Raw genomic sequence first — 12,398 nt, 5'->3', positions numbered from 1 at the left:
AGGGATATTGAAAAAAAAAATGGCTATATCTCGATATCACTATTCTAGATCGAAATCTAAAATACACAAACTTTGCTCACTATAAATATGAAAAGGGAAAAGTATCATTGACAAATAGTATACTCTCGTAACAAACATAAGTACAATATACTAGCATAATTGGATTTAGGGCACGTGTCCAGAAAATGTTTTGAATTTTTCCATGTTTAGCAAAATATTTTTCTTGTGAACTCATTTTTCTTCGATTCAAAAAAATTAACTTTTCTATAATGAGCAAGAAAAATATTTTTCAAAACTCATTTTAGACCATCGCTATCCTTACTTCCCCCTCCAATCCAGTCCCATCATCCCACCTCCCTGACCTAGCCGTCCATAACCTATCCCCGCCCACCCCCATTCCTAGGCATCCCCAGCCCCACCCTCAGTGCAAACCTCCCAGTGTCCTTGGCACCCCCGATCTCGACATCACCCCGCCCACCTCCCACCCCGACATACTAGCCCACCCCCTACCCTGGTGTTAGGTGTTTGTCCAGATTTTCTTACCATAATTGGTTTTCCTATTTCATGAAGGAAATGACAACATATTTACCATAATTGGGTCTTCCTTTTTGTAGAAGAAAAATTATAATTCTTCCATGTTGGCTAGTCCTTTTTCTTGTAGGAAAAGTTTTGGACTTCAATAAATTGAGGATCCTTCCTTCTCATTCATTAGCATCCACAATGTAGCCATATGGGGTTTGAGAGTCATGTTTAGGGGGAGAACTTTACGGGACAAGTGTTAGTGAGTCACTTGTGTTTTCCTCTTCGTGAGGTTGTTCTCTCGATATTTTGTACTCTCTTTTTATTATAGTGAATTGTTCATCTTCGCTATGGACGTAGATCTGTTGACCGAACCATGTGAAATGTTTGTGTCTCTTTTGGTATATTTCTCGTTTGTTGTTTGATTTATCGTCGTTCAAGAATTGTGTTACTAGCTTCCGCATGACACCTGCTTTTCCAATCCTAACAAGTGGTATCAGAGCGAGGTTCAAAACAGGTTCATCTTGGCGGGTTCAGTTCTAGCCGCAACATATTTGACGATAATCGTGACTTTTGTCTGAGAAATTTGACCAGTGTGCTACGCACGTTGAGACAATCTTTGGTGGAGATTTGGAGATGCGGCTTGTTGAAGATTATGTGAAGAAGGTGGATCAAGTTTATTTTGTCAGAAAATTCAGGCCAAGGGGGAGAATTGTTAGTAAAAATGTCATGACCCAAACCCCGATACGGTCGTCATGGCGCCTCTCGTGAAAACAAGGCTAGCCAACCATCCCATTTCGCCTTTTCAGAATATTTAAATATTGGTGCACAGTTTTAACATAATTAAATAACCACAGTCTAAACAGATATTTCTTTATTAAGTGCGGAATACAACCCAAACACAGCCCAAACCGGGGTGTCACAAGTCACGAGCATCTATTAGAGTATAACTACAACTACAAGGCCTGAAAAACATTTCAAATAAGACTAATAAACAAAAGGGAGAAATGCGGTGCTGCGAATGCTGGCAGTCACCTTACCAAACTTCGATAACTTAGCCTTCGACCAGCCCAAAACCCGCTACCGGGTGAACAAATACCTGCATCTGCACACGAGGTGCAGGGAGTAAAGTGAGTACTCCAACTCAGTGAGTAATAAGGGTAAATAATAACTGAGTAGTAAAAAATCACGTAAAGCAAACCATCATGCTGTATAGAAGCAGTGTAAAAACCTTTGAGAGAAGCAGTGAAGCTGTAAAATCTTTAGAAAATATCTTAGCTCAGTTTAAAACCTCTTTTGAAAATGACTTTTTCAATAGTCATGCAAATGATTGCAAAACAAATAGTGCAGATAAGCATAGAAGTCCACCCCTCGGGCACCACACTCGATTAACAGATGATGTCAGGAAATCCGGTAGATATCACATGAAGTAGCACAAACAACAGATAATGGCAGACAAATGAAATAAAGTAAACACATAGAACAGTACCAGTACCGCTGCGGCGTGCATATTTATCGTGACGGCGCTCACTGGGGGTGTACAGACTCCGGGAGGGGCCCCTTAAGGCCCAAGCGCAATAACAAGCCATCTCGTGGCATCAATCTAGGCCCTCGGCCTCATATCAATATCAGTATAACACTGCTGCGGCATGCAGCCCGATCCAAAAGTATCCTCATAATACAGGCCCTCGGCCTTACCCAGTCAAAGATCACACAAGCCACTCGGGCAACAGTAAAACATGATGCTCAGCCCAAAATATTATTGGAAATATCATTCAAGTGTTAAAGCAAAATAAACTTGGCTGAGTCTTAAAAATAGTGGAAAATACATGACCGAGTTCAAGTATAAACTCAAAACAGTGAGGAAATATCAACAACAATCCCTGAAGAGTTCAAATAGCTGGCACGAAGCCCAAATATGGCAATCAGCCCAAATTATGATGATAACAAGTAAATTTCAGTCAAATACGCAGTAAATTCATCAATCGGGACGGACCAAGTCACAATCCCCAACGGTGCTCTACCCCACACTCGCTATCCGGCATGCAAGTCACCTCAATATAGCACTACGATGTGCAAATCCGGGGTTTCAAACCCTCAGAATATCATTTACAATCATTACTCACCTCGAACCAGCGAAATCTCTAGCTCGCGACGCCTTTGCCCCTCAAATCGGCCTCCACGCCCGTCGAATCTATCCATAATCAGAGCGAATACATCACAATATGCTTAGGGAACAAAGCCCAAGCAAAAACAATCAGTAACGGGCACAAATCCCGAAATTACCAAAACCCGAGCCCCGGGCCCGCATACCGGAACTGGACAAACTTTATACCAAAATGTTCTTCATCATCTCACGAGTCCGTACATATAAAGAACTCGAAAATTGGAGTTCGTTGGCCCCCTTAAATCATCCCTAGAAGATCTCATAATCTCAAGCCTTAACTTCACCTTTTTCTACTAATTTTCATGTCTAAATCCATGTAAGATCACATATTTAACAAAAAAAATAGGAAGAAATCACTTACCTAGTGTTTCTTGGTGAAAATCCCTCCTTGAGCTCTCCAAAATCGTCCAAGCCAAATGAAAGGAATGAAAGAAATGGGCTAAAACTCGTGTTTAAAACAATCTGCCCAGGCTTCATCGAGTTGTACCTTGCGNAGTAAATGTTTCCCCTATTTACAACTAACTCCAATGAGAAAAGTAAATCCTTCTTTTGATAAATTTTCTTCCATTTCATCCAATGAATTTATTCACCAATGATCAAATTTTACATTAATTGCTCGTGGGCGACTTTAAAGATATTTCATCCTCCTAAATTAATCTTAGTTTATATGCAGCTGTTTGGTCTTGTTTGAACAATCATTTTATGTTTTGAAATATAGGAATAAATACAAGTTTATAATATACATAAAATGTTAGGTTGTGATTAAAGTAATTTAAATATCTTGTCATTTGGAAAAATAGGAAAAGGCAAATCTAACAAAATATAATTTCAGAAATAATCCAATTGACCAAAATAGTCAAGCAAATCGCATAATTTGGCATGCCTATAGTATTCAAGAATATCATGCTCGTGATTGTATATAAAATCATCTAAAAAATCATCCACAATCTACAAAAGAAAAGGAAGGGGCATTTGCATCTATACCCGCTTTTTGTGTCACATTTTAACTTGTGCCCGCAGAATTGCAAGCGTACCCACTTTTTCGCATAACTTCAGCACACGCGGCTGAAGTAGCAAAGGCAATCACGCAAAACTTCAGCATTCTAGTAGTCGGGCCTGAAGTTCAGCTCTAGAGCTGAAGTTTTTGTTTTGTAACTAGCGAACTTCAGCTCTAGAGCTGAAGTCTTTGTGTTGTAACTGGAAACTTCAGCTCTAGAGCTGAAGTATTTGTGTTGTAACTGGGAAACTTCAGAGCTGAAGTTTTTGTGTTGTAACTGGGAAACTTCAGCTCTAGAGCTGAAGTTTTTGTGTTGTAACTGGAAAACTTCAGCTCTATAAACACTACAGACGATGTGCTTAATCTCTATAAACACTACAGACGATGATATTGATTCTAACTTCCAATTTACGTACTCATTCCCTCAACTTGCCGGTACTTCAGGATGAGTTCTCTTTAATGGTTGAACCAGAGGATACAATAGGTGCAGTGAAAGCATACATTCAAAAGGAAAAAAAGGATCTCTTTTAAGACAACTTCAGCTCTAGAGCTGAAGTTTCTCAGTTACAATACAAAAACTTCAGCTCTAGAGCTGAAGTTTTCCAGTTACAACACAAAAACTTCAGCTCTAGAGCTGAAGTTCGATAGTTAAAAACAAAAACTTCAGCTCTAGAGCTAAAGCTTACAAACAAAAACTTCAGCTCTAGAGCTGAAGTTCGGTAGTTAAAAAATAAAAACTTCAGCTCTAGAGCTGAAGCTTACAAAGAAAAACTTCGCCAGTTACAACAGAACTTCAAGCTCTAGAGCTAAAGTTCGACAGTTACAAACCAAAAACTTCAGCTCTAGAGCTGAACTTCAGGCCCGGCTACTAGAATGCTGAAGTTTTGCGCGATTGTCTTTGCTACTTCAGCCCCGTATGCTGAAGTTATGCGAAAAAGCGGGTACGCTTGCAATTTTTTTTGCAAAGCGGGCACAAGTTAAAACGTGACACAAAAAGCGGGTATAGATGCAAATCCCCCGAATTGTTAGGTGTTTGTCCAGATTTTCTAACCATAATTGGGTTTTTCTTTTTGTAGAAGGAAATTATATTCTTCCATGTTGGCTAGTCCTTTTTCTTGTAGGAAAAGGTTTGGACTTCTATAAATTGAGGATCTTTCCCTCTCATTCATTAGCATCCACAATATAGCCATATGGGGTTTAAGAGTCATGTTTAGGGGATGAACTTTACGGGACAAATGTTAGTGAGTCACTTGTGTTTGCCTCTTTGTGAGGTTGTTCTCTCGATATTTTGTACTCTCTTTTTATTATAGTGGATTGCTCATCTCCGTTGTGGACGTAGGTATGTTGACCGAACTACGTTATATGTTTGTGTCTCTTTGGGTATATTTCTCGTTTGTTGTTTGATTTATCGTCGTTCAAGATTTGTGTTACTAGCTTCCGCATGATACCTACTTTTTCGGTCCTAACACCTGGCCCATTACCCATTCCCCCCAAGTCCGTCGCCATCACAGTCCTACCCTCGCCCATCAACTCCTATCACCCCTACCCTACTCAACCCAATACCCTCGACCTCGACACCGAACCCCTGACCTCGACCCTGATCACTAACCTTTACGCCGACCTCGATCCTGACATTTGAACCTCGACCCCGAACCCTATCTCGACCCACTATCCCAAACCCGACCATGACCTATTACCACGATCTCGACCCCGGCCATGACCTCCGAACCTAACCACGTCCCTCGACCCCTCACCCCGACTCTCCGACCGCTAACCTCGACCCTCAAACCCTGCCCCAACCATCAACCTAAGACCCCACCATTGAACCCCCCCCCCCCCCACACTCACGACCATGACCCCGACTGTCGACCTTAATCCTGACCCTCTATCCCAACCCTAACCATGACGAACTCCCTATAGCCCTACCACCCAGCCCCCACTCATCCCGTCTCCCATAGTATTTTCTTGATTATATATAAAAATGCTCTCGGGATAATATTTTCTACTTACAGCTGAACTCCGAAAATATATAAGAAATCACTTATTTTGTAGGAATTTCGTGAAAACATCTTTATACCAAACACACCCTTATTTGCTACGGATCTTCCGACCTCATTAAACTAACGATATTTTGTTGTTAACCGTAATTGTTACTTAAGATGTTTTTAGAAGCATGGAAAAAATTATTTTGGCTGACGAAACGTTACAAGGAGTAAGACTATTTTATTTTTGAACTAGTTAATTTGCATGCGCTACGCGCGGTCGCTAATAAAAATTAAAATATGATTAAATAGTTTTAAAATATAATTAAAGAATTAGACGTTGCTCTTTGATGATTTTATCTTCTCTATTATGCGATCAAAAGATTACATTTATAATTTTATATGTTTATTTAAGAATTTCAAAAACAAAGAAGATATGCGAAATAAAAAAAGAAAAATAAAATGCAAAACAAATAAATTTGCACCTTTTAAGTTATATGTTAACGGTGACATGTAAAAATCAATGGCATTTAAAACTATTTATTTGAAACAATATAATTCAAAATCCGCAAATGCAATACCATATAACTTGTACATACACAAATATATCCGCAGACCTTTCTCCATTGTACTTGCTCATTTTTTAAATACTCAATACGCATTCGTGAGATTTTTGTATACTTCACATCTCTGAAAACATCATATATGCATATGTAACAAAAGATAAATGTAATGTTAAAGTAAAGAACAACAACGTAACAAAAGTGCCAAATATAGTATAAACATGACAAATATTCATAGGAATTTGAGACGCATGATCTATAATCTTTTTATCCTGCGTAGAAATTCCATATGATAAAAGAAAGCTATATTTTGAACTTTGAAGATACAAGCATTTGTATGATTACATTAATCAGTTTAACTTTAACATAAATTTAAAAAGGATTAATAATGGTATCTTTTGCCAAACCATTACGTTGCTGTAATATGTTTCCTAACTCTGTCATGTGCATAAATGTCCAGCACGTGACTGATGACTTTTCTTAAATGGGCTACTTCTTTTTCTCTTTTTCTTTCACTATCACGCATTCATTAATATTTTTCAAATAAAATTTAAAACTTCTAAGGATTTGGATTTATGAGGTGTGGATATGAAAGAAGAGGCAATGGTGAAGAAAAAGATTTGAACGTGGTTATTTATGGGTATATAACAATTAAAATTATTAAATTATAACTGATGTGGAGTTGAAGGGGTAAAATAATACTTATCTTATAAAATAATAAAAGAAAAAGAGGAGTATTACAGAGAAAGAGAGAGAGGGAATTCTTATTGAATTTTTGAAACTGACTTGTCTATACGCTTCAAGCGTACCATAGACTTTGTCCTTCTAGGACTTAATAGGAGCATTTGCAATGAGAATATAGTTACTTTCTTTGGGTCAGCAAATGCGTCTGGCATGCTTTGCAATATATTGCAACTGAATTATCCTTTTATGAACTTCAAGTTCATATTATCTTATTCGAGGATCTAGATGTACAAGTGATAATTCATTCCACGTAACCTTTTCTCAACTGTTTATCATGTCTCCCCCTCATGTTAGAAAAACTAACTTGTTTTCTCAACTTTGAGAACCCATCTTTGTGCGTTATGGTGATAATCAAAATATACACCGCACATCAATAATAATAAGATGGAATTATTTGGTTCCTGACCATGAACCACTTGTGAGGGGAGAAATTAATATACTTTTGTATATAACGTATATCAAACTGATATATAAAACTTTGTTCTCATAAGCAATTGTTTAGCTATTAAGTGGAGGCACTCAATAAATCATTTTGCTAAACCAGCTGTGATGTAGACCAACTTATCAAGATGAACTTCTTGAATAGAAAATCTGGAATATGCTCTAAATTAAATTATTGAGCAAGTTACCTCGCAAACACCATGTTGCGGGTTAATAATAATCGCACATGTAACCATCTCATAGATGCATCTTATGTGGTATACATGGCAGGTGAATGGGCCCATATTCACCTTTGATATTTCCAGCATTCATGGGATTCAATCCCAATTTTAGTTGATCTATTAATTAATGAGAACAGGCAACATAAGAGAATTCGTAAAGAACTTTCTAGTTCTTTAATATTTACCCATGTGAATTCTCTATTATTTTTGCACATCATACATGAATTAACATGACTAAACCAAGTATGCCAACTGGATAAATTATCAATATTGATAAACTTCAGGTTTACACCATGATGTGTGCAATTATGAATAAACTCCAAGTTTATTATGATAAGGGTTTTTATATCAATAAATATCCACTTCATTGTGGTATTCTTTTGTTTATGTAGTACAAATTGGAGAATAAAGCGGGTAGCTTTTCACATACATATTACCCCGCTACAAGATGTAGTAATAGAAGATATTAAATCTTTCCTTTATTTATAGTCTCAACCGCTTTCGCGTATACTTTGGAAACTGAATAAGTTTCTTTGAGACTTACTACAACACAATACCTTATTGGTAATTAATTGTGTTTCTCCAAAATAGTATAATTGGCTCTTGCAGAGTTCTCAATTAATTTTGTAGTACTACATATTCATCAACACCCATATGGTGAATATTTCTTTTAAAGAGAAAGTTATACCATTATGGTTATGGTCAAAATTATATGCAAGATCTGTTTCTTGCATTACCGTTGTCTTTTAGTAATCACAATGCCAAAATATTTTGGCGTACAATAGGTACGTGACCAATGGACATTCATGCCATAATAATGATATTATTTTCTTATATCATCTCAAACCTCCTTCTAAAGGTGAGTGTGGTATATATCACTAGCACGCTCATATTCTTCCAAAAATGAATATGTATTCTTAAATCAGATGTTGTCACATTCACATCATGAATAGACCATAATCATCTATATGTGCTTTACAAAATCTCATGTCAAATCGATGACAAATATTTTCACAAGTGGGGGATTATTTTGAGAATCCTTATTATTCTCATTATCACAATGATGATGATTATAATTTCGTCTATTGCCACGTCCACATCCATTGATACATTCATAGTGATAATTTTGTCTTCTTTCAGACTTATCAGATACTGCTATCACATTCTCTTAAGGGAATGAGAATGGAGCAAATTCAATGGGACGTGTTTCTACTTTTTGTGCCCATAATCATACATGAATTTGATCATGGCAAGACATAGAAACTTTTACCACTTCAGGTGGTTATAATTTCTTACAAACTCCATTAGAGTTATAATCAAACTTTGTTGTCTTTGCTTGTATTTAAAATCAAAGTATAGAATAAAAGAGAAAAATACGGTAAAATACTTACCTTAAATCCAGAATTTAATCATGAAGGAAGTTCATGGAATAATTAACAATCATTATGCTCAATCCCAAAGCTTCTACTCAATTGGTTAGAGTGTCGTGCTGATAACGTGTTATAAAATAATAAAAGAAAAAGAGGAGTATTACAGAGAAAGAGAGAGAGAGAATTCTTATTGAATTTTTGGGATGAATTACAATGGAATAGAACCCTCTATTTATAGGAAGAGAGTGACTTAGCCATCAAGTAATAAACCCTAGAATCTCTCTAAATATAGGCATTCACCATAAATACAATTCTGTTTATAACAACTTAATAGTTGTAAAGTTTTTGATATACACAGTTCGTACTTATCGTTTGATTTCCGTTACAAAATTTTTATAGCAAGACTTTTCTTCTCCATTAATAAGTTAAAATGTTGGTAGTAATTACATTTCTTGTGTATTCCATAACTGAAAATTTTATCTGTAAACCTTATTTCTTTTCCTTATTAGTTCATTTTAATTCCTAGGTAGTAAATGAGTCTTTTTATAATTGAAATAAGAGATAGATAAAAAAGATCCTTGGCCAAAAAGAGGCGCCAAGTCATTTTTTCTATTACCTCTTTTATATATTTTTCTATTATATAAAAAAGGAAAGATGGTCAACCAAGGGCATATATGTCATTTCGAAAAAAATTATTATATTGTTTGTATTTCTTAAATGCAAATTGTGTCCTTCTTGATATACGTGGACCCCACATTCCCTTGACCACAACACTCCTTTAAAAGTTTAAATGTAGTGTCGATAAGACTACTTTTGCATAAAGTTACTCCATGCAAATACTCATTTTGAATGTTTTTTCTCATTTGATAAAATTATTAATTTTTGTTTCAGTCAACTAAAAGTTTTTACGGAAAAATTAAATTTAATTTTTAAATAATAAAGCAACAAAAAAAAATATAGATAAATATTTACAAGATTTTCATATTTACCCATACTATTTTAACAAAATTTAAAAAATAAAATTAAAGGTTTTCATGTATTCACACTATTTGAAGGCGGTTTCAAACGTAAAAGTTTTATATTCAAAAGTAATTTTAAAAACTATAGTTTGTTAAACCTTAGTAAAAGTTAATTTAAGTGATGATATTTGTTCATCTATTCTAGGAGGTTATCTCTTATGTACTTAATTGATGTGTTTATATGGTTTGAACTCCATTCTTCCATGATAAGTTTTCAACAATCTATAAATTGTCTTAAAATATTTTATATTATTTCATTATAAAAATTAACATATGATAAAACTATAGAAAAAAATAAAAATATTTCTCTTATATCCTTAATTAAGAAAAAATTAAAACCCTATAATTAAAAATTCAAATATAGTGGGGGAATAATACCATTCAATCAATTTTACAATTTGATGTTTATATTTGACATTGATGTTAAAATGAGTATTATAGCACATAGTCTTTTTATGTTAATAATTGGAGCAACTTAAGCAGGTTATAATTTATAGTTTAATTTTTTGTAAATTATTAAAATAAATTAATTGTAAATTGTGATCCCCAATATCATTCTCTATCAGTTATTAAATGGATATAACAATGATCGATTTATTTATCAAAAAATTAATTGAGTACCGACAAACAATAATTTTAAGATTACAATGTTGGGCCCGTATACAGGCGTTTCCTCATCTAGTATATATATAGAGAGAGATAGATATTTGTCAGGCCCTGTATATAATGATTCACCCGTTAACAGTAACTAAGAGTTAAAACATCATGAAAAGCTTGTAAAAACAACGCGATAGAATGTTTAAGAAATAGTGATTTCATTAAACATTTGGCATGATTTTGTTAGATTATTCATAAAAGTCTACTTAATTGGCATAATTCGTCCGCATTGTTCAATAAAGCGTTCTTTGAAATTGCAATTTTCATTTTGATCAAACCACTCAGTATCCGTTTCAAATGATCTCAAATTTAAACAAGCCCTCCAAATACCAACACAGATGATTGTCAATCAACTTAGTTAAACAACACAAAATCAAGAAGACTCACTTTGTCTTCTTCAACATTTTCTAAGGACAAAAAAAGAAGTTAAAGCAAATCACTAAATCAGTATTTGAACTTAAAATTTAAGCACAAATTATCAACATTCAATCAATTTTGACAATAATCAATCATTAAATTTCAGTTTTTACTCCAAATAAGAATTTCAAGCTTCCAATATAAGAACTATATTGTTTTTGGTGAAAAAGAAGCATATTATCATAACAAAGTAAAAAATAAAAATAATATTTAAAACATGTCCCTTAGAGGAACAGTCGGTGCAATTTTCTACGAGAATAACGTCTTATTCAGGGTGTAATTAAGTCAACTTAAAGTGCAAATATGCACTAAATAAAAGTCGTCAAATTTAGTGAAGTTAGCCTATAAAATTAGATTGTCTTGTGGTGAGAGAATAATGCATTGGTGAAAAACAAACTCGCCATGTGGACCAATATTATAATGATAGATGGCATGAAAGTCGAAGCGATAAAGAAGAATGACGTGCAAAAAGATATGAGCAATTCTCACGGGATCGTTTATGAAGATACCATGCCTGTTAGCTAAATAGGTACGGGCTGATAATTAAAGTCATTGGAAGCCACAAAGATGGAAAGATTATTAATAGTCACGATTATGAAAATAAATCAGCCGAATCCCAGATTTTGCGCAATTAGATGTTATTACTTCAACTGCTACAAATCACCCACGTAATGGGAAATTAATATAATAAATACCAGTAACGGGTAGGAACTAATAGCGCAAGCGGTTATAAATTGTACCATTATATAAATTCCCTTGCCATATCTTGTATTCCCATCGAGAAAACTATAAAATTAAACTATGAGTTGTCAATATTTTTGTTATTCTCTGCCATTGAAATATCTTGTTCTTTCCTATTGGAAGAAAGCAACAATCATCAATAAGTTTTCTATTTATTCTCTCAGTTTTATTTTTTTATTCTTTTATATTTAAAAAGTGAATTAAAATTGATTATTTAAAATTTCAATTATTTTTTTATTTGCTTTGACCACAAAAGCTATTTTTTAATTAAACAAATAACGTACACAAAATAGGCGTCATGATGATGCATGAAGTACGTAAATATTGTAACATGAGGAACTTAGATTTGAGAAGTCATCTTCAAAGCAGTGGAGGAGCAGCCATATTTGTATACATGCATGTGTGTTACGTCTCTCCTCTTCGTGGATAATTAATTAAGACTTTTTCATTAATTTTGTTAGTTATTCATTTATTCTATTCACACTGCCTCACCAACCACAATAAATGGCTCTTTAATTTCAAATACATCCAGTTTTTTAATCCCTCTACTTCTTTGTCAA

This window comes from Nicotiana attenuata, chromosome 8 (genome assembly GCF_001879085.1).
Source record: "Nicotiana attenuata strain UT chromosome 8, NIATTr2, whole genome shotgun sequence".
Classification (NCBI taxonomy): domain Eukaryota; kingdom Viridiplantae; phylum Streptophyta; class Magnoliopsida; order Solanales; family Solanaceae; genus Nicotiana; species Nicotiana attenuata.
The sequence above is the reverse complement of the archived record's forward strand: the minus strand, read 5'-3'. Positions refer to the sequence as shown.